This window comes from Orcinus orca, chromosome 12 (assembly GCF_937001465.1).
Source record: "Orcinus orca chromosome 12, mOrcOrc1.1, whole genome shotgun sequence".
NCBI classification, from domain to species: domain Eukaryota; kingdom Metazoa; phylum Chordata; class Mammalia; order Artiodactyla; family Delphinidae; genus Orcinus; species Orcinus orca.
The window spans coordinates 29,680,750-29,705,506 of NC_064570.1; the positions used below are offsets into that span (position 1 = coordinate 29,680,750).

The window sequence follows — 24,757 nt, forward strand, 5'->3', positions numbered from 1 at the left end:
GTTTTCTTACCAGTTGGGAAACAATTAGTTGGGTTTCACTGTGCATCATGGGTCCGAGCTGCATTGGGACCTCTATTTACTTCCTGCCTTTGATCACCACTCTTATCTCCTGACTCCTTTTGAGTTGGAAAGTTCCATGCTTGACTCTGTCAACTCACATCCTGCTGTCTAAAAACACAGGATGTAGTTTTCTCTTGCCATCTCAGAGCATTTTATTCTGCTCATGTCTCTCACTCTTTGATGGCTTCCAAGACCCTCTCTTTGGTTGTGTCCTTTGAAAGAATACATCTGGGCCCTCCCTGACCAGCCACATTGACTGATCCTGGTGTCCATTGTACCTGTACCTACTAGGTTTCATTTTCCCAAGTCGAAATTTGGTAAACCACAGTGAGCTGCTCTCCATCATCGGTTCAAAGCAATCCCCTATTAGTTATTGCTGTCATTGGCTTAATATTTAGGGAGGTACATGGGCTTCTATTCCTTGGGAAATATCTTGGCTGGAATGTGATCTTCAGAGTTTAAAATTCAATCCATTGTTTACTGTGACTCAGAAGCAATTACTCTTCCCACCCAAAAGAAAACTCTTCTGAAATAACTATCCTTTAAAAAAAAAAAACAAATTTAGGAAAAGTTGTTATTTTTAAAAGCCAAACATTTAAACATTATTACTGAAGGACTTTAAAACATATTATATGTCTTAAATGTTGAATGAGATAATTAAGTGCTTAAATTCCATCCTGCAAACTAAAAATGATGAAAGAAATAAAAAGAAAAAGAAGAGAAAATAGGAAAAGGAAAAGATTAGGGTTAAAAGTGGAATTCCAAAAAATAAATGAAGAGTGCTTTGTATCTTAAACTATATTAAATGGCTGTGCTGATGTCACCTTTTGAAATGTCAGGAATTGTGAAAAGTCTGAGACGTTTACTTGTAAGTTAACGGGTTAGCGGGTCACAGTTTCATATATGCTGTCAGAAGACATGAGACTCCTGGGTCAAAGACAAAAGACTTCATTACTCAGAGCACAGCAGGTAGCATGAATCTCATGTTCATGTTAGTTCACCTTTTGCCCTAAGTCCCATGGGAGTGATGTAGGTGGGTCTAGGTGGGTGCTGCATGCATAGTGAGCGTGTATCACAACTGAGGAATTCTAAGCTTAGGAAAACCCCAGTCTTATAAGGAGTTGCTAAAAAATCTACCCAACCTTTTCTAGAGGGAGCTCTTATCTTTATTATCCTAGTTAGAAAACAAATCTGCCCTCTATTCCAAAAGGATCTCTCTTTGTTCATGGCAAATTGCCTTGAAAAGATAGTATGGAACAAAAGCTGTCACAAGACTTGTAGAAATGCCATGGAGAGTTGACCTGAACAATATCCATCCCTTGATGTAGTCTTTAAAAATATAAACATATTTAAGGACTATCACTCAACTCTATAAAACATATTGCAGAGTTCGGCAACAAACACAACCACTATTAATTCAACAAATATTTTGACCTCAAAACCAGCAAGTAGTCATTATCAGCAATAAAATGTTTGACATGTTAAGCACTGTTTTGCATGTGCCACAATGTAAATTTGTTCCATAAAACAAGATGTTCAAGTAGTTTATATGATCCTACATCAAGGTAAAGCACTCCTATGGATGGATATAAAGTAAATAAATAATAATGACAATAGTGAAGATTTTACAATTATATAAATTTCTAGGAGTCAGTGTTTTTTTTATCTTTATACAGGAAATTGAAGGGAAAAACTATTACATTAAAAATGTAAAACAGGGCTTCCCTGGTGGCACAGGGGTTGAGAGTCCGCCTGCCGATGCATGGGACATGGGTTCGTGCCCCCGTCCGGGAAGATCCCACATGCCACGGAGCAGCTGGGCCCGTGAGCTATGGCCACTGAGCCTGCGTGTCCGGAGCCTGTGCTCCACAACAGGAGAGGCCACAACAGTGAGAGGCCCGCGTACCAAAAAAAAAAAAAAAAAAAAAAAAAAAAAAGTAAAACAGAATATGTAATGACTGTCTTATACCTTTCCTTTTTCCATATAATTCAAATACCATTTGCTTGCTCCTCACTCTTAGCTAACTATTCTCTTATTTTACAGAGAAAGTAGAACCAATGACAAGAAAATTATCTCATTTACAGCCACCAAATTTACCAACCTACTTACCCATGCCCGTCCTCTTTGTCTTCCCTCCTGTTAAACTGAATTAACTCCTCCTTTTTTTCTTCTAAGACTATTTTTCACCCCGGATTTTTCCTCTTCCAGCTTCTTCAGAGATTTTTTTCTTGCAATTTTCCCCTTTCTCTATCCTATACCATGAATACACTTACTGTTATTGGCTTATTCTTATCAGCATGTGAAACATTCTTCAAAAACCCTTAAGAAAAACCTCCCTGGACTTCATGTGCTCCTTCAGTTGTCTCCCTATTCCCCCACTTCCTCAAAAGAGGTCTCTAAGTAGTCTTTGTCTCCACTTACTCACTTTCCTGTCTCCTCAGCCAATCATCTTTTCCTCCCCACCACTCCACTGAGACAGTTATTGTCCAGGTCAACATTTGTAGGTATCATATAGATACAATTTCAATTCATGATGCTAGATTAATATTAAGTAGATAAAATTCTACTTAAAAACACAACAATCAGCTACCTAATTTGTGAAATGCAAACAATATCTGTCTTCCCTACCTCACAGGGTTGTTGTGAATCAAATGACATAATGCAAGTGAATATTTCTGTAAGCCACAATGCATCACACACGTAAGTATGATTTTCTAGGCTATGAATCAAAAGCATGGTTTTTGGTAGTTTTTATCTAGCCTTAGTGAAACTCAAAGAACTAGAATATAGTAGATTGCCCACAGTCACTTGTTGAACAAATAAATGCATGAACAAATGAATAACTGAAAATGCTTGGTTTGGTGGAGACTCTGGCTGGAAATGAGTGGAAGCACCCAGCTAGAGTGGTACTAAAGGACAGAACAGGGTCTAGAAAATATAAGCAGAAAAGTCATTCCTGGAAAAATATATATATATGTTCATATATATATATATATATATATATATATGGATCACTTTACTGTATACCAGAAACGAACACAACATTGTAAATCAAGTATACTTCAATAAAAAGAAAATCATTCCTTCCATAATGACATGCAGAATCCCATCTCCCACCAAAATTATCTTAGAGCTTGAAAAACTATTAAGGCTTCATTTTGTTCAAGAAGTTATCTGATCTTTCAAAGGATCCTTCTTGTCTAAGTTCGTGTTTAACTGAGGAGCTATCTCATACAGCCACACACAAATAAAGAAAACAAATATGTACATATAAAACATGCCTTTTCTGCTTAGCCAAGACTCAAACATCAAGACTAATCAACACCATCAATTAAAATGTAAAATGTGACAAATTATAAAAATATAATTTTTTATTATCTGGAGAACCATTGCTTTAGGATACAGTTAAAATAAGCTAATGAAGACATTGAGACTCTGAGCTAGGTAAACAAGAGCCAACTTTGCAAAGTAACACTTAAATTATGATGGTCTCCTCTCTAGAAAATGTTTAAATTTTGGCGACTCAGGTTACGATGTTCTCCCAGATTTTGAAAGCTTTTCCACACAGTCTAATGAGGAACTTTGAGGCATGACTCATCAGTATTAAATCAAAAATAAATGTGCTGTTTTCAGATATTTCCTTCAGGGTTGGCCGAAATCATTCTACCATGTAACAGTTTATGGGGGAAAGCAAGAAAGCTTGACTTACGTACAGCGCTGCCACCAGAGTAAACAGTGCCTCAAACCAAGGAAATTTAAAGCACATGCCTTACTGTCAGGTTTAACTTGCTTTACAAAACTGAACAGCCATCCCTGTTATAAAAATCCATTTCTGATTTGGTAACTAACATTTAATCATAAAGACGAAATAAATATATTTGTGCATGTAAACATATGGTAATTATAATTTTTGTCAAAGAACTCAACTTTCCAGTGTCCCGCATGGGAAATCATTGAGGAAGTGATGATCATGACAGAGAACCATCATAGAGAAATGTTAACAAAGCAGTATCAGTAAAGAACCAAGACACATGCTACTTTCTAGACTAGAGATACACATATATGGACCTGAAATATAAGGTCATATTGTTTTGTCAACATATTTGCTCTTTCTACATATCTTATATACTGCCCTCCTAACTTATACTGTACAAATCTTTGGCTGAATACAGACTTGGAGCATCAAGGAGACTTGGATTCAAATCTTAAATCTGCCACTTGCTAAAAGGCATGTTCTCTCGCAGGAACGTTTTGAAGATGGCGTCTGGCATTCTTGGAACTCCTGCCACCCAATCTCTTGGTTCTGACTTTATCCTATCAGAGTGCTATCAAGTTGAATGGCTGTTGGTGGTATAATTGTTTGTCTTTGGCCATTAGGCTGCAAGCTGTGTAAGGGCAGGAAGCCTGTCTATCTTGCGCAACACCATGTCCTCAACATCTGTATAATCCCTGGCTCTTTCTAGCCACTTGTTGAATGAATTAATGGATGAATGAGTGACATATAGCTTTGCTTCTCAGCCTTTTCATTCCTTTCAAGCCCACTTAAAATCATCTTTACATGATTTTTTTCTATACTGACATTTCCACTCTATTTTATTGTTCCAAATTACTTGGAGCTCGTTATTGGATTATTGATTTGGACCCTTGGTCCTATCCATGTTAGTCATCCTACTTGAGTAGGAAAATCAGGTTTATAAACTTGTTTCCTATTGACCTTGAAAATAAGGGGCAGAGCATTTAAAATGACATGCAAAAAAAAAAAAATCATTTCACTAGCAAGTCAGGAAAAGAAACTGAAAAAAAGATAGTATTTTACTCCCGGACATTTTCAAAGTTCTTCTTCTTGAATTTTATGTCAATCTTCAGTGTTGCTGAGGATGTGAAGAAATAACACCTTGATCCACCCTGGACGGAGTCCATGAGTGTGATAATTATGGTAAGCAACTCTGATCTCTACTAAAAGCCTTCCCAATGTTCACCCTCTTTACCCAGCAATGTCACTTCCTTGACTTATCCTAAGAAAATTATCAGAGATGCACCAAAGACTTCTGTGTGGGGATGTTATATGTAAGAGTGTTAATTGAAAATAAAGTAAAAGTATAATAACGTGGGGGGGGGTTGACTTAGTACAATGGAATGCCAGGCATTTATCAAAATTCATGTTACAGAGGGATAATTATACCTGAAATTATCAAAGAGATAAAAAAATCACAAAGAAACATGTAAAGTGAAAATTACCCCAATTATAAATATATATTTGTATAGAAATGTACATATTTTAAATAATATATTTATATTTTATTCATTATTCACACATATGTATATAAGAAGACTAGAATAAAATATACTATAAGTTAGATTTTATGAGGTTATGCTGCAGTAACAAATAATCCTAAAATTTAGTGGTGTAACAATAAAGGGGGACTTCCCTGGTGGTCCAGTGGTTAAGACTTAGCCTTCCAATGCAGGGGGTGCAGGTTCGATGACTGGTCAGGGAGCTAATATCCCACATGCCTCGCAGCCAAAAAACCAAAACATAAAACAGAAGCAATATTGTAACAAATTCAATAAAGACTAAAAGAAAGGTCCACATTAAAAAAAATTTTTTTTTTAAACAGTAAAGGTTAAATTTCATGCCAGCAGAGAGTCAGTATAGCTCTCCTTCATGTGTCCTCTTTGTCCTACTATTTATTCTTAAAGAACATCCCTTCTTTAGTACTTTGTTTTTCTCATGGCAGAGAGAAAAGGGCCAAGGAGAAACCATGTGATGATTTTAAAGACTGTACCTAGAAGTAGCTCATATTTCATTGGCCAAAGCAAGCCCTAGGGACAAGACTGGCTTCACTGAGGCCAGAGGAATAATCTCTCTCAGAGAAGACCCTGCACATCACATGGGAAAGCAGTGAACGTTAGAAAAAATATATAATTTACCACAATAACCATTGTCTCCTGGTGGTGATAATAGGGCTAATTTTTGTTTTCTTCTTCATACTCCTATATATGTTATTTTTTTTTTCAAAAACGGACTCATGTGTTACTTTTAAAAGCAGAAAATAAGTCACACACAGAAAGAAATCTGTTGTATCACACCACGTGGTTCACCTCCCACTTCACTGCCTCCTGACTGAGTTCTATACCGTCATCTGTGGTCAAGTGAGTTCTGATGTATTATTGGCCATGGGTGTTGATCTGGTTGGTCTGCCATTCTTTCTCAATGAGTCATTTGTAGACTTCTTTTCAACACATTATGGCCCTATAAAATATATCTATAAACAATATCAATTACATTACTGAAGAGTGACTATTGGTAGGTATGTAACCCAGTGGTTCTCAGCCAGAAACAATTCTGCCCCCCAGACGATATTTGGCAATGTCAGAAGACATTTTTGGTTGCCACAACTTGGTGGGGTCAGGGGGAGGGTGGTCTTCTGGCATCTAGTGGGTAGTGGCGAGGGATGTTGCTAAGGGAAGTCCCCTTCACCCCCCCCCCAAAAAATTATCTGGCTCAAAATGTTAATAAGTACCAAGATTGAGAAATCTTGTGATCCCATGATTCATACTTGAAGGGAGGACTGGGAACCCTGCAAGTGCTTTGAGATGTAAGTCTTACAGCTCAGGCTTCAGACATGGATGGTGGTTTCTTATGGGTTGACAATCACATAAATGTAACCTATGATTGATGATAGTGCTGTGAATCAGGTTTATTGAACAATCAACATACACATTCGTGTATCTTACCATCAGAACTTACGGTCTAAATTAATATTTACAATAATTTAGAAATAATGTCTGGGTGATGACTGTGAGCCAGAGTCTTGGGAGAAATTGTTCTGGTATTTTGCACAGGAAATTGTTGCTGACTTGAGGAGGAGTATTTGGAAAAAAAGCAAGGAATGTTCTGACGGTTTGTCAGTCATGAGTAACTTCAACTCCTACAGTTATTACCATCATTTGTGTACATGTCTGTCACTTTACCTTCATCTGTTATGTATTTGGGAGATGAAGGAGAACAAGAGTGACATCACCACAATATTCAGACATATCTTGTAATATTTGTCTTAACACATTCTGTTGTCAAGGGTTATTAATTGACTACAATCTTTTTTTTTGGGGGGGGGATTTAAAAAACTGTTTATTGCTCTGTGACTTCGTCTGGAAGCTGTTAACAAGACCCATGACAGCCAAGGGCCAGGTGTGCATCTAGATCAGCTAGATTCACGTGTCCGCCTCCTGATCCATATAAACCTGGCACTCAGGGGCCCTGCGCAGTCAAAGGCAGGCTTCCTGGCAAATTGGTTAAATCCCAACAAGGAGAAATGATGCTGCAGATCATTTCCACCTCCCCAAATCCCATGTCCTAGATAATAAAGGAAAACGCCACAAGTACTGCTCCAAAATAAAACCGGCCCCGGTCCCTTATGTCTGACAGAGGAGCCAGGAGCACCGAGGCTCTGCAGAAGCCAGGAACCCAGCACCAGAAGGCACCCGTCCCTCCCTCACTGTTCAGTGACCTCCCCAAAGGAGTCCCCAGCCCCAAGGGTGCACTCCGGCCACACTGCAGGAAGACCAAGGCAGGGAGCCCAGGGTTTCCAATCGGAGCTGTAGTTGGTCCTGCTGGGTATGGCGGAGCTCCAGCAACTGTGGCCCTCACAGACTCTCCTGGAAGACCCGGTGCAGGCTCTGGGCCAGGACGTCAGTCTGCTCACAGCCCTCACAGCTTTGCTGCCAGCTCTCTGGCACCTGTTCCATGCCATAGTAGGCACCAGCAGTGGCCCCAGCCATGGTGGCAATGGTGTCTGTGTCCCCACCAGTGAGATGGAATAGATGAGAGTCCTCTGGAGGCAGAGGGGATCTCGGGGTCAGGCTCCATGCAGCACAGGAAGCAATAGATGGCGGTGGGCACAGATTTAAAGGCAGCGATGCCACTCCCTAGCTTGGACACCACCTCCTCTCTGGTCACTGCGTTCTGCTCTAGAAGCTCCCCAATCTTCTTCAGTCAGCTGGAGTACGACGCTCCTCCATGCCCAGCTCCCGGGCACCTGACACTTCTTGGGTGTCACTGTCCAGCTCCTCCATACGGGCCAGGAGTTGTTCAAGGAAGGGCTCACTGGACGACTCACCCTGCAAAGCCAGGTGCGCAGCCAGGGCCTGCAGGATGGCACCCTTGTAACCCAGGGAGGAGGCGTGTGTCAGCTGGGCCGAGAGCCGGGCAAACTTCTGCACATCCTGGACGCTGTTATAGGCCGGGGAGATGCCGGCCCCCCGCATGGCGCCCCCGTTGCCGTTGGAGCCTTTGCCATTAAACTGGGCCGGGATGGCTCAAAGCCATCACGGCACTCGGGGCTCAGGAGCTTCCTGAAGACGGTGATCACTCCAGCACCATAACCCCGTCAGGGTCTTTCTTGTACTCCTGAGCAAACCGGTGAGCCGTGTCCACCTCGTCGAAGGCCCCCTTGGCCAGCAGAGACTGCACCAGCGCCCCGGCCCCGGCCGGCCGTGTCGTCGGTGTAGCAGAGTGCTTCTGGCCGCGCGCTCCCCGACAAGCCGGGGTCCGGCTCCAGATCCTGGACCTGACGCGAGACTGAAGTCAGGTCGGCGGTGTTGCGCGCCTCGTCGACGGCGCCCACGCCCACGCAGTCCCCGAGCAGCGCACCCGCCAGGCAGCCTCGGAAGCGGCAGAGGGAGCGGGCCGCCGCCGTCATCACCGCCGCTGCCGCCATCCGCGAGGACCGGCCCCCGTTTGACTACAATCTTGATTCTAAATTTAAAACAAATGTTACACGAAGGTCTCAATTTAAGAGATGATTTTAATAAAAGGTTTCACGTATAAAATTATTTTTAAATAATTAAGATACGACCTGTGCTATCTTTACTTCATCTTGCCACATCAGTCCCTATTCCTTATCCTAGAAATTTCATCCCACCAAAACTCAGAGCCTTCTTTTCGTCAGCTGCCTTATGCTACACTTCCAAATCCTCACAAAACAGTCACTCCTTCCTCCCTAGTATGTGTATCAGCACTGCCGTCCCTGCAACACCTCCCATCACATCACAGTGTTTAAGCTTGCCTTTTAACTAAATGATGGGCTTCTAAAAAAAAAAGCAAAGAGAGACTGCTTACATCTATCTTTGTAACCAAGAGATTTACATAATGTGCAGTTCATGGCAGGTGTCAATCAACAGTAATGTGTTAATGAATTTCCCCAGTGACCAGGTTTAATTATAGAGAGGGAAGAATATATTAGGGCTATTTTTATATTAAGGGATGAATGACTAGCTTTTCAAAAGAGCACATAGGCTGACTCAAAGGAATGACTATTTGGTGGTGACATTGTGCTAGGGAGACAGTAGAATAGAAGAGATATTTTGAGGCAAGAGAGGCTTCCTAGGTTCCTCAATTCATTACTCAACGGCAATGACCTACTCCAACATGACGAGGTCCTGCTATGCTCTAAAGAAAGAAAGTGCATCTAGGACATTGTCCTTGACGATGTGAGTTCTTCAAACTGAAAAATATTTTTCTTAAAATTATTGCTGATGAAATTCTAACACATATTGCAATCACATGGCTGAAAAAGTATTTGACCACATGTTAACAATACCAGTTTGATTTAAGAAATTATTATTGATACTTTTAGCATACACCTGTAGCTATAGAACCTAACTACCAAACATAGGGTGAGAATTCTTCTAAATTTCAGTTTATTAAGTTATAGTTTTTAAAATACTATAAAATATTGATTGTCCCTTTTATTTTTTTTCACATCCAACATTCACTTAACTTCCAAAAAATACATATTCTGCCAATAATTTCTATCTTTGTCCCTTGTTGCTCTTAGATCTTAATGGCTACACTGTATACTTGGAGTTCTTGGTAGTATTCGATTTAGTGTTTAATTATACTCTTCCTTCTATTGATCACTAATACTTTCTTATATATGCCGTACCTCCCAATGAAAGTTCCTTGAAAGAGGGGTTGAGTTGCAGACAGCCATTCTTTTTTTTTTTTTTTGCGGTACGCAGGCCTCTCCCATTGCGGAGCACAGGCTCTGGCCGCGCAGGCTCAGCGGCCATGGCTCACGGGCCCAGCCGCTCCACGGCATGTGGGATCTTCCCGGACCAGGGCATGAACCCGTGTCCCCTGCAGCAGCAGGCGGACTCTCAACCACTGCGCCACCAGAGAAGCCCCCCAGACAGCCATTCTTAATTTAAAAATGGGTTGTATTCCCAAAGTCATACATGTTTTCAACATATATTTATTGATCACCTATTCCCATGCCAGCCTCTGTGTTAAATATAGGGAATAAACACAGCCTACTCAATTGGAAGTTGATTTTTTTTAAATTTAGAATGCATTATTCCACAGAAGCGGTACTTTTAAAGGAGGTTAGCTTCCCAGATGAACCCCACAAATCAATTTATATATCATATAGTTCTATTACTTTTATTCTTTGTTCCCCCTTCCCAATCCTATACTGTAAAAGTACTAACTTCCCAGTACTAACTTCATTCTCTCCAATAAGAATAAAATTTAAGTTGTGGCACACAAAAATATTTTCCACAAATGGCAGCGAACAAATAGTATTTCAATACTGCAATGAACAAAACAGGAGCTGAGACTCGGCCCAGCTCCTAGGGTAGATCTCAACTACTCTGAGTCCCTGAGCACGTGACTTTCTCCTGACTGTTTCTATGGAGTCAGAAGTGTAGCCAGACTGAAGGGAAAGATCCTTACCCTGTTTGAAAGAGAGGATTATTTTTGTCTCTCTACCACTGGAAGTGACCCAGGAAGGGATAGTTCTGACTACCCCTGGCTGTTCTCTCACACCCAGGAGAGGAAACAGCCTGGATGGTCCCAGGCAGAGTGTGACAGTGCAAAGAACTCTGGTCCCAATGCCGTCTCCAAGTTACTAAACTAGCCAGACCTGAAGTCTCACTTACTTCTGGAATTTCTAGGATGTAATATTATAATTTTCTTTTATCTGAAACCAGTTTATGTCAGGTTTGTATTACTTGCAGCCAAAACAATTCTAAACAACCCAGTATCAAACATGTTGGATTAGAGAACACTGTAATCTTCTATTCATCTTATTCTAATCCTAGCAATGAGTCCATCTATAATCTCCTATATCTGATTTTTCTGAGGTGTACTGGACAGATATCCCTTGCTTATAGAGGAACAATTTTTTGTTATGATTAGAGTCCTCAGTGCCTCACTTTTTTCCCAAAACAGAAAAAAAAAAAAAAAAACTTCAGTTACCAAAGGAAGAAAATGGCAGGAAGCCCTAAAACAAGCTATTTTTCTTTTTCCACTTCAAATGATGCTCAAATCTTAGCCAGTTTCTTTTCAACAGTTCACCACGACCTCTAAAAATCTATGTGTGTGCTGCCTTGGTAGCTACCCTGAATTCCAAATTACCCTGCACACCCGTTCCTAATCACGGAGATCTTGATTGGAACTAAATTTGTTCTCTGTGCAGAAATCACTCATGTTCCAAGAGCAGTTTCTCCTCTGGTCAAATTAGCTGTGTAAATATTACGAATAAAAATATATGTAGGGGCAAGTGGATTACAAAAAGGCATTTCCTTATAAGTGATCCATGTGACTCCAAATTAGAATGTGTCTTAAAAATAGGGAGAGCCTGGGAAAGATTAGTAGACCAAAACAAATGGTGCCCATAAACTGCCCCAGATTTGTAGACGAAATTCTCAACAGCGTAAAGCTTGAAAAAAAAAAAAAGGGAAGAAACATGGGAAAGAGGGAGAGAGGAAAGTTTTAGGTATAATACTTTTAAATCCTAAAATACAAGCTGGATTTTGAAAAACAAGGCTGAGGTAGATTGGGCAGTATGTGTAGATTGAGGCTATCTTTGGCTTTTTCCAAATTTCTGCCTTTAAGATGTTTCCATCCTATTGAAAATGATTTAATTCATCCTTTCAGAATTTTTTTAAACAAATCACGTATTTAAACTTGTATAGTACTTAGAAAGGGAATAAACAAAACACACCCAACATCTTTTATTATTATATAAAGGCTGGAGAGGTTCTGTTTTCTCCTATGAAGAGTGTGGTGCTGTCTTCCCTTATGAAGATAATCAACCACATTATACAAGGCTTAAGGGCATAAAAATACACATTTGTAACACCATAACATTCTGCTGCTTTCCTTGGGAAAATCATATTTATCCTTGAACATCACATCTTAATACAGGGGGAAAGGTCAGCAGCAGAATATTGTTACTCATTTTCTCTTGTCTCCTTCTATTATACCATTTGCTTGGAATTTGTTCATTTGATCTTCATCTGAGAAGCAGAAGTAAACAAATCTTGCTAACTGTTCAGTCAGTTTCAAAACCAGCTAACACTGCTTATCCAGTGCTGGAATCTTAGACAATGATGATTATACTTTGATGCCATAATGTTCAGGAATCCTGTGGGCCAAAGGAAAACTATATATACATATATAATTTTGCCAGAAAAAGTTTCGTCTTGGAAAATTACCAAACATATGCTTTATTCCATTTGTATATTTTATTTATTTATTTATTTTTTTTTTGTCCACAAATATTCACAACAGCTTTATTTATAATAGACAAAGACTGAAACAACCCAAATGTCCATCAATGGTGAATAGATAAATTGTGGTACATACATATAATGGAATACTATTCAGCAATAAACAGAAATGAATTACTGATATATACAACAATGTGGATGAAGATTTAAATATTCATGCTGAGTTAGAAGCCAGTTAGAAAAAAGTATACACTGTATGATTCCATTTACACAAAATTCTAGAAAATGCAAATAGAAAGCAGATCAATGGTTGCATGGCCATTGGGAAGGGCAAGGAACGATGGGAAGGAAGAATTACAAAAAGATATTAAGAAACTTTCTGAGGTGATGGACATTTTGATTTTGGTGAAGTCTTCATGGGGTGTATGTATGTGTGTGTGTGAACACGGATTATTGTTTGTCAACTATACCTCAAAAACCTGTTAAAATAAATGATATTATATGAGAGAGACAATTGGGGAAATTTGAATAGCAACTCCTTATTAGGTAATATTATTGTGTAGGAATATAATTTCTTCAATATTGTGTGTTAACAGTATTGTAGTTACATAGGGAAATAATTTTTAATATCCAGAGAGGAGGACCTCTAGCTGACAAGAGAGGGATCGCAATTGTGGCACATGCTGTGGGAGGCTGAGGGAGATGAGACTAGAGCAGTGACCAATGTGTGACGGCGTGGTGAAGACAGTCATTTGTCAGCTGACTGACAAAGACGGTTGGAACAGACTGCTAAACGCAGGGCATTTCCGCATACTAAACTCATGCAATACCCTCAACTAGCCTTGGCATAACAGAAAGTTTCTATTAGCTTGCCATATTGGAGGGGGGATAGCACAATTTAAGGTGCAGTAAGTTGTGTAATTAACTGTCACAATAGGGTCCTACAGAAATAGTTTTTTTTTTTTTTTAATGACTTATTAGAACAAATACCTATAGATATCATTATATATATGATATATAAATTAATTATACAATATATCATGTATTAATTATTAAAACATACTCTGGTAAATATTATATATTCAATATGAAACAGGAGGAAAGGGGGCAGGGCACAACCTTTAAAAGAATTACATAGCCCGAGGACACAACATAAACTGATTAGAACAAAATAGGTCCAAGATGGCGGACGAGTCTACTTCCACTAGACCTTGAGCCTCAGTATACACTCATTGTAACACATCAGCAAGCTAAGCGACACACCCACAGGTGCCACGACAGTTCCAAGGATGACCATAAAGGTCAAAAAGTGGGCGGTGGCTCAATTCCTAGAAATCCCCACCCCTTCCCCAAAATAGCTGGAATACTCCTCCCACTCATCAGCGTATGAAATTACTCACCCCTATAAAACTAACAACCCCATACCCTGGTGCTGCCCTCGCCTTCTTTTTTTTTTTTTTTATTTTTATTTTATTTTATTTTTTTTTATAGGTATACCTGGATTTAATTCTCACTTCTACCGCTTGGTAGCTGGATAGCCTTAGGCAAGTTTCATACCTCCCTGAAATTCACTTAATTCAGTCTGTAAAATGGCATAATAACTTATTATAGCATCCTTTTAGGAATTTTAAATCAGTTCTTGAAATAAAAGTACACAATATATAGACAAGTATGGATTCCTCAATAGATGTTTGACCTTTCATTTCTCCAGTATCCCACCCGCATCAAATAAAGAAAAATACTTTTTAAAATTTACGAATATTTCATTGTTGTAAAGTTAAAGCCATAAAAATAATCAAATGGCCTACTATCATACTGTTAGAAGAAAAAAAGAAAGGTGTTCATGAGAGTTCCATATTAGAATACAAGTTTTCCTTAGGCACCTGTTTATGTATGCTATTCTGCTCTTTACAATAAATAATTAAATTTAAAAGACTTAATTCCTCACTTTAAGACCTTATTAGTTTACAAATTACATATTGACCTATGCTAAATTTTATACCGACCCATGCTAATGAATTCAGTACAGAAAACAAAAAACACTGCACTCAAGCAAACTACATATATATATATATATATATATATATATATAAAACTTATATGAGGATTGCTACTCCAGCTTTCTTTTGGTTTCCATTTGCATGAAATACCTTTTTCCATCCCCTTACTTTCAGTCTGTATGTGTCTCTAGGTCTGAAGTGGGTCTCTTGTAGACAGCAAATATATGGGTCTTGTTTTTGTATCCATTCAGCCAATCTGTGTCTTTTGGTGGGAGCATTTAGTCCATTTACATTTAAGGTAATTATCGATATGTGTGTTCCCATTCCCATTTTCTTAATTGTTTGGGGTTTGTTATTGTAGGTCTTTTCCTTCTTTTGTGTTTCTTGCCTAGAGAAGTTCCTTTAGCAGTTGTTGTAGAGCTGGTTTGGTGGTGCTGAACTCTCTCAGCTTTTGCTTGTCTGTAAAGGTTTTAATTTCTCCATCAAATCTGAATGAGATCCTTGCTGGGTAGAGTAATCTTGGTTGCAGGTTTTTCTCCTTCAACACTTTCAATATGTCCTGCCACTCCCTTCTGGCTTGCAGAGTTTCTGCTGAAAGATCAGCTGTTAACCTTATGGGGATTCCCTTGTGTGTTATTTGTTGTTTTTCCCTTGCTGCTTTTAATATGTTTTCTTTGTATTTAATTTTTGACAGTATATTTTAAAAATAAAACTACTACCATGAACAGTAGTTAATGAGTGACAAGTGGTGAGTTGATTGTGGTTCAGAATGAACCATCTTATTAGAAAAAATATAGATACAAATTATACTTCAACACATACCCGAAATAGTTTCTAAATCCATACATCTAGTCCCCTGGGGTTAACTCTTATGCAAATCAATAGCTGAGTTTCTCGATTATCACATAATAAAATCATGCTAGTTCAAATTTAAATATTAATTACTGAAATATGCATCCTACAAAACTAGATACTGTTAAAAATTACTCTTCTTACGAAACTGCTTGAAAAGGAAGGGCTTTGTGTGTGTATGTGTGTTTGCTTTTCAAAAAGCTGAGGTATCTATTAGATAAGTGTGAAAAGGAAAGATATTCCTTCTTGGCCATATTACATAATGTCTTCATTTTTCTTTTTATTTAAGTATTTTATTTAAACATTTAAATTCAAGTCTAAATTCATCTGCCTTCTTGTCAAATGTACTACCACTCTCCCACTAATCCAATGGGTTTCCCACTAATCCCAAACAATCGCCTTCCCTCCAGACCAGTCTTTTGTTTTGTTTTGTTTTTTTGTGGTACGCGGGCCTCTCACTGTTGTGGCCTCTCCCGTTGCGGTGCGGAGCACAGGCTCCGGACGCGCAGGCTCAGTGGCCATGGCTCACGGGCCCAGCCGCTCCGCGGCATGTGGGATCTTCCCGGACCGGGGCACGAACCCGTGTGCCCTGCATCGGCAGGCGGACTCTCAACCACTGCGCCACCAGGGAAGCCCCAGACCAGTCTTTTAATTTATCCTTCCAGATGCCTCGCTCAGTTCTGCCATTCTTATTATTATGACTTTGCTCCTGCTTGTGAAAAGTTGCAACATTTAGGACCATCCCACCATCACTTCTGTTTTACTTGTCCTGATTCTTTGCATTTTAACTGCCTCTTCTTATATAAACAACTTTTCGGCAATCAAGCCTAACTGATATATCTCACATGTCTTCATTACCAAACCACACATAAAGTCATCCCTGGCAATTCAGCTCTTAATTGTTCTGATTCACTAACATTAGTGCTTTTTTCCTAACCACACTATAGACCTACAGAGAGCAAATAATTTGATCCTCTCATAACATAGCAACTTGAGCTACCGTACCTTGTACATTGATTGATTCTTCATAATTATATTTTCTGAAAATTCTAGCTACAGAAACTTGTCCCGCAATATAATTTAATGGAAAAAAAACAAGTAGCAAAATAGGATATATATTTTAATTCGTGCTAAAAAATGTTATATTTTTACATTTCCATAGGCTGGAAAAATTCTAGAAAGCTACTAGACCCCCAAACTTCACAGTAACTACCTCTGAAGAATAAATAAGTAAGCAGGACTTTGGCAAGATGTAGAGAAGTGATGGGAACTATAAGAGGCTTTAATATTCCTTTGAAAAAATATTATAATGTTTGTTTTTATTTTATAGAATGAACATTATGATTTTCATAATTTCAAAACTAGCAAAAGACAGGGCTTCCCTGGTGGCGCAGTGGTTGAGAGTCCGCCTGCCGTTGCTGGGGACACGGGTTCGTTCCCCGGTCCGGGAAGATCCCACGTGCCATAGAGTGGCTATGCCCCATGAGCCATGGCTGCTGAGCCTGCAGGTCCGGAGCCTGTGCTCTGCAATGGGAGAGGCCACAACAGTGAGAGGCCCACGTATCGCAAAAAAAAAAAAAAACTAGCAAAAGACAGAATTAATAAGTATTGTATGACTAACTTCCATTTTTATGAATACTTCATGTTCCTAGAGGTGCTGCTCAGCAATTCTAAATCACAAGGTCTGACCTTTCCCCCAGGAGACCTCTGGGCGTGACAGTTCAGCCAGTTCAGCCACAGCTAATATATACGCACTGAAAAGCTCACCAGATCATAGCAAACTGTTCCCTCTTTGAACAAAAAGTACCATATGGAGATAAATGTATTGATGATTCATAAAATTTGTATAACTTCTCTGTTTGAATCAATACCTTGTAATTCAGGGGAATATATAAATTGATCAGTGATCCTTCATCTAGTATTTTTTTTTTTAACTTATGTCTCATTAAATGTGTTTGTTGTTTACAGCATTCTTTTTTTTTTTTTTTTTTTTTTGCTGTACGCGGGCCACTATTGTGGCCTCTCGCATTGCGGAGCGCAGGCTCCGGACGTGCAGGCTCAGCGGCCATGGCTCACGGGCCCAGCCGCTCCGTGGCACGTGGGATCCTCCTGGACGGGGGCACGAACCCGTGTCCTTTGCATCGGCAGGCGGACTCTCAACCACTGCGCCACCAGGGAAGCCCAGCATTGGGTTTTTGATTTCCAGCTTACTTCCTGAAAAGCAGACCTTGTGATTCAGATTTGGGTACAGCTGGTTTATTTGGGAAAGTGAGGCCAGGAAACTTACATGAGAAAATCAGAGACGTGAGATGGGAGAAAAGTCAGTGAAGTTTGCAAATAGTCAAATAACCCCAGTAGAAAACTGGGGCTCAGTTGCCCTGAAGATGCTCTGAGAAATATTTTCCTTGGGGCTGGGGAGGCTGGAAGATTTGTACAATGATTTCATGCTTTTTTTGTTTGTTTATTTTTATTATTTTAGATTTTTTTTTTGATGTGGACCATTTTTTAAAGTCTTTATTAAATTTGTTACAATTCAGCTTCTGTTTTATGTTCTGGTTTTTTGGCCATAAGGCATGTGGGATCTTAGCTCCCCGACCAAGGATAGAGCCTAACCCCCTGCATTGGAAAGCAAAGTCTTAACCACTGGACCACCAGGGAAGTCCGTGGTAATTTTTTTTTTAACATCCTGATTGGAGTGTAATTGCTTTACCATGTTGTGTTAGTTTCTGCTGTATAACATAGTGAATCAGCTCTATGTATACATATATCCCAATACGCCCTCCCTCTTGCGAGTCCCTCCCACCCTCCCTATCCCACCCTTCTAGGGGGTCACAAAGCACCAAGCTGATCTCCCTGTGCTATGCAGCTACTTCCCACTAGCTATCTATTTTACATTTGGTAGTGTATATATGTCTATGCCACTCTCTCACTTCATCCCAGCTTACACTTCCTCCTCCCCATATCCTCAAGTCCATTCTCTACATCTGCGTCTTTATTCCTGTCCTGCCGCTAGGTTCATCAGAACCTTTTTTTTATAGATTCCCTATATATGTGTTAGCATACGGTATTTATTTTTCTCTTTCTGACTTACTTCATTCTGTATGACAGACTCTAGGTCCATCCACCTCACTACAAATAACTCAATTTCATTTCCTTTTATGGCTGAATAATATTCCATTGTATATATGTGCCACATCTTCTTTATCCATTCATCTGTTGATGGACACTTAGGTTGCTTCCATGTCCTGGCTATTGTAAAGAGTGCTGCAATGAACATTGTGGTACATGTGTCTTTTTGAATTATGGTTTTCTCAGGATATATGCCCAATAGTGGGATTGCTGTGTCATATGGTAGTTCTATTTTTAGTTTTTTAAGGAACCTCCATACTGTTCTCCATAGTGACTGTATCAATTTACATTCTCACCAAGAGTGCAAGACAGTTCCCTTTTCTCCACACCCTCTCCAGCATTTATTGTTTGTAGATTTTTTGATGATGGCCATTCTGACCGGTGTGAGGTGATACCTCATTGTAGTTTTGATTTGCATTTCTCTAATGATTAGTGATGTTGAGCATTCTTTCATGTGTTTGTTGGCAATCTGTATATCTTCTTTGGAGAAATGTCTGTGTAGGTCTTTTGCCATTTTTGGATTGGGTCGTTTGTTTTTTTGATATTGAGCTGCATGAGCTCCTTGTGTATTTTGGAGATTAATCCTTTGTCAGTTGCTTCGTTGGCAAATATTTTCTCCCATTCTGAAGGCTGTCTTTTTGTCTTGTTTATGGTTTCCTTTGCTGTGCAAAAGCTTTTAAGTTTCATTAGGTCCCGTTTGTTTATTTTTGTTTTTATTTCCATTTCTCTAGAAGATGGGTCAAAAAGGATCTTGCTGTGATTTATGTCATGGAGCATTCTGCCTATGTTTTCCTCTAAGAGTTTTATACTGTCTGGCCTTACAGTTAGGTCTTTAATCCATTTTGAGTTTATTTTTGTGTATGGTGTTAGGAAGTGTTCTAATTTCATTCTTTTACATGTAGCTGTCCAGTTTTCCCAGCACCACTTATTGAAGAGGATGTCTTTTCGCCAATGTATATTTTTGCCTCCTTTATCAAGGTGACCATATGTGTGTGGGTTTATCTCTGGGCTTTCTATCCTGTTCCATTGATCTATATTTCTGTTTTTGTGCCAGTATAATACTGTCTGATTACTGTAGCTTTGTAGTATAGTCTGAAGCCAGGGAGCCTGATTCCTCCAGCTCCATTTTTCTTTCTCAAGATTGCTTTGGCTATTCAAGGTCTTTTATGTTTCCATACAAATTGTGAAATTTTTTGTTCTAGTTATGTGAAAAATGCCATAGGTAGTTTGATAGGGATTGCATTGAATCTGTAGATTGCTTTGGGTAGTATAGTCATTTTCACAATGTTAATTCTTTCAATCCAAGAACATGGTATATCTCTCCATCTGTTTGTACCATCTTTAATTTCTTTAATCAGTGTCTTATAGTTTTCTGCATACAGGTTTTTTTTCTCCTTAGGTAGGTTTACTCCTAAGTATTTTATTCTTTTTGTTGCAGTGGTAAATGGGAATGTTTCCTTAATTTCTCTTTCAGAATTTTCATCATTAGTGTATAGGAATGCAAGAGATTTCTGTGTATTAATTTTGTATCCTGCTACTTTACCAAATTCATTTATTAACTCTAGTAGTTTTCTGGTAGCATCTTTAGGATTCTCTATGTATACTATCATGTCATCTGCAAACAGTGACAGTTTTACTTCTTTTCTGATTTGGATTCCTTTTATTTCTTTTTCTTCTCTGATTGCTGTGGCTAAAACTTCCAAATCTATGTTGAATAATGGTGGTGAGAGTGGGCATCCATGTCTTGTTCCTGATTTCAGAGGAAATGGTTTCAATTTTTCACCATTGAGAATGATGTTGGCTGTGGGTTTATCATATATGGCCTTCATTATGTTGAGGTAAGTTCCCTCTATGTCTACTTTCTGGAGAGCTTTTATCATAAATTGGTGTTGAATTTTGTCGAAAGCTTTTGCATCTATTGAGATTATCCCATGGTTTTTATCCTTCAGTTTGTTAATATGGTGTATCACATTGATTAATTTGCGTATATTGAAGAAGCCTTGCATTCCTGGGATAAACCCCACTTGATCATGGTGTATGATCATTTTAATATGCTGTAGGATTCTGTTTGCTCATATTTTTTGAGGATTTCTGCATCTATGTTCAACGGTGATATTAGCCTGTCATTCTCTTTTCTTGTGACATCTTTGTCTGGTTTTGGTATCAGAGTGATGGTGACCTCGTAGAATGAGTTTGGGAGTGTTCCTCCCTCTGTTATATTTTGGAAGAGTTTGAGAAAGACAGGTGTTAGCTCTTCTCTAAATGTTTGATAGAATTCACCTGTGAAGCCATCTGGTCCTGGGCTTTTGTTTGTTGGAATATTTTTAATCACAGTTTCAATTTCGTTACTTGTGATTGGCCTGTTCATATTTTCTATTTCTTCCTGGTTCAGTCTCGGAAGGTTGTGCTTTTCTAAGAATTTGTCCATTTCTTCCAGGTTGTCCATTTTATTGGCATATAGTTGCTTGTAGTAATCCCTCATGATTCTTTGTATTTCTGCAGGGTCAGTTGTTACTTCTCCTTTTTCATTTCTAATTCTGTTGATTTGAGTCTTCTCCCTTTTTTTTCTTGATGAGTCTGGCTAATGGTTTATCAATTTTGTTTACCTTCTCAAAGAACCAGCTTTTAGTTTTATTGATCTTTGCTATTGTTTCCTTCATTTCTTTTTCATTTGTTTCTGATCTGATCTTTATGATTTCTTTCCTTCTGCTAACTTTGGGGTTTTTTTGTTCTCCTTTCCCTAATTGCTTAGGTGTAAGCTTAAGCTGTTTATTTGATATTTTTCTTGTTTCTTGAGGTAGGATTGTATTGCTATAAACTTCCCTAAGTGGTATTTTTTTATACCATAGCCTGGAACAATTCCTTCTGAGAGATCAGGCCTATGAATAATCATTCTGGGTGAGAGAATGTTTGACTCACTACCATCATCATAGGGTAATTTTAGATTTGTTCTAGGGCAGCGGTTCTCCAACTTCTATATCGAGCATCAGAATCACTGGCAGGCCTTACTAAAAAGATTATTGGCCCCTCTCTCAGAGTTTGTATTGTCTTAGATGAATCTGCATTTCTTACAAGTCCATAGGTGATGGTGATGCTGAGGCTGCTGATCCAGGACCACTATTCCATGGGTACTGAGGTTAATTTTTGTCCCTAATTTTTCAAGTCTTTTGTTCTTTATTTTTCAAAGTCCAGTCTTTCCCAATTTAAAGCCTATGCCTTTTTGATTCAAATGAAATTGATATAAAGTAAATCAGCCAATTAAAATTTCAATACTACGGTAGAATCTCTGGAGCCTGGTAGTCCCTGGGATTTATTTTCTTTCTTTACTTTGATAAATTTCTCTGCCTTAGCACAACAGAATTTCTAAATTACCATTTACCTCCTCAGTACCTCCAATTTCTTACTAATTAACCAAAAGCAAAAATCCTTGAAATCATATGAGTAGATTAAAAAAGGAAAAAACAAAAAAACAAAATCTCCTAAAAAAAAAAAATCGTCATCATCACCATTCTCATCTACCTGGAAGCATAGATATCTCTCATGAATGGAAATGCCAAAACCCAGACAATTTTCCCCACAGCATTTAAAGACTTTGGCATGTTTCATGATCAGTGATAGAACAGCTTTATTTCAAATGAATTGGAGCTCATTTGTTTGACGAAATAATTGGCAGCAACATGAAAGTTGCATATTCTTGCTACGATCTTAAGATTTTGTTTACTTGAATATTTGTTGAGTTAGCAGTCATAAGATGCCTCCTGTCCGTAAGATAGAAATATACGAGTTGATCAGGAGGACAGCCTTCCCTGGCCTAGGCTTAACAGAAATATCTCTTTGGGGACTCATAAAGAAGACACTGATAAACAACACACTTAAGAACATTGATTCAATAAAGACTACAGGGACTTCCCTGGTGGCACAATGGATAAGAATCTGTCTGCTAATGCAGGGGACACGGGTTCGCAGCCCTGGCCCGAGAAGATCCCACATGCCTTGGAGCAACTAACCCTGTGTGCCACAACTACTGAAGCCCTCATGCCTAGAGCCCGTGTTCCATGACAAGAGAAGCCACTGCAATGAGAAGCCTGTGCATCGCAACGAAGAGTAGCCCCCACTCACCACAACCAGAGAAAGCCCACGCAGAGCAACAAAGACTCAACGCAGCCAAAGATAAAATAAAATTTAAAAATTTTAATTAAAAGAAAAGAAGACTACAATCATTTCTTATGAATGCTTCTCCTCACCTGCCTCAGTGCTTACTGAGAGCATGATGCCAAATACAGTTCAGTAAATTCCACTGGGTGACAAAATAATTTGGTAAAGTATACAACTGTCTGGTAGACTGGCAAATGTTAGAAAAATTGAAGACATGGATAAAATGCATATCCTTTGGGTGTTAGTCTCCAAATATTGTTTCTTGAGACAAAAATCTATGATAAGAATTGGGCAGCTGGAGAGGAAAAGGGGAGGCAGCGATAAACGCAAGGAGAGACTAGGGGTGTGCACCTTTCTGCTGGTGCTGCTGCCCTGGTGGTGGGTGTTGTTATCACTGTTGTGGGAGGCGTTGCAGTAGGCGGCAGCTTGGAGTGAGAGAAGAAGTGATTTATTCCTCGACTCTTCATCACGGTGCAAATGAGCAGGCAACCCTGGCCTTGTTTGGAGCCACCCTTGGTCTTTTGGCACCAGCTGTGTGTACTCTCCATGGGAGAATTGTTAAGTTCAATGCCTGCTGGATAGGGCTACAGCTGATTAAATGGTAGATTTTCTGTTGACCTACATGCTAAGCCCAGGTCCACTCCTGGGAAAAGCTTTAGCCAGGTAAAACTCATGAACGGCAAGGTACCTAAAAGGGCATCTTGCATGGACTGTCCAGGGGCAATTTCAACCCCTTTGTATTGACCTTTACAGAGATGCCTGAAGACCTGCTCCACACACATGTAAATACCACCATATATATTCTGAGAAGCATAAAGAAGAAAGAAAGAAATGCCATATTCTGCCATTGTTCACGTACACTCTTAAACAATTTGTGTTGTGGAGTACAGAGGTGGGAGCATGTCCAAAAAGGACTATGTGTCTTTGTAAATAGAATATAAATGGATCCAGAAATGTCTGTGAAGAGGGTCCAAGAACACAGTACTTCCAAATAGTGCATCCTAAAAACAAAATTTTTGCTACCTTCTCAATCCTTCCCTCTCAACCACATGGCTCCAAACAGGAAAATGTATTTTCAATAAGTAGGGGTGTGTGGTTATTAAGAATGCCAACCAAGGGAATTCCTTGGCAGTCCAGTGGTTAGGACTCCATGCTTCCACTGTAGGGGCCACAGGTTCGATCCTTGGTCCAGGAATTAAGATGCCATGTGGTGCAGCCAGAAAAATAATAATAATAAAATAAAACTTCATTTAAAAGAATGCCAACCTAGTCCTTTTATTGGCACATAAACAGAGGACTCAAATGCCCAAGCCGATTGCTGGTGTCTTAAATATTCCTTTTCCTTTGGGACAGCTAACTGAAGAGTTTCTTTAGGGTCTGATTTTCTTTCCAATTTCTACTTAATAGCTACCCTTTTTTTCTAAGATAATAAAGAAATAGGAATTTCTTAATTTTTTATCTGGGGAATTTAAAAACCTAATTTGAGGTTGACGATTTTCAATTGGATTAACACTGTAGTCCAGAAAAAGAAAGAGAGAGAGAGAGAAAGAAAAGGAAAGAAAGAAAGAAAGGGCAAACAACTTATTGCTCTGGAAAGATCAAAGTAAGAATAGATTTTTGTCTCTTTAAATTGTGTTTCTATGAGTACTATTTTTGGTTGAGATGAAATATAGACATTTATTGTTCACACTATTTAGACATGGAAAGTAGACACCAAATTGAGTTTTTAAATGATATTATAAAACTCTGTGCAGAGAAAGTCAAACATGTTAACTTTTGAGTTGACGTATCATGTCAGTCCCACTATATATTGTGTGGTAAAAACATCAAGCAAGATAATAGAACATTTAACATTCAATTATCCATTTTATGAAGCTTATTTCTCATAAACATTTCAAATAAAATATTGTTAACTAAAAATTCTGTTTAAGCAGCATACATTTCTGGAAGTTAGGAAATTTAACCCATCCTTATTTGCATCTTACACAAACCTGGCACAAAACCCAAACTTTAGAGCCAAACTGCCTATGATTTATTCCTGTCT

The 24,757-nt window shown here is 39.0% G+C and overlaps 1 pseudogene; it reads right to left on the reverse strand.

The window, feature by feature from the left end:
* Positions 1–5,327: 5,327 nt before the first annotated feature.
* LOC101282775 (ADP-ribosylhydrolase ARH3-like) overlaps positions 5,328–24,757 on the reverse strand; it is a 107,989-nt pseudogene continuing 88,559 nt past the window's right edge.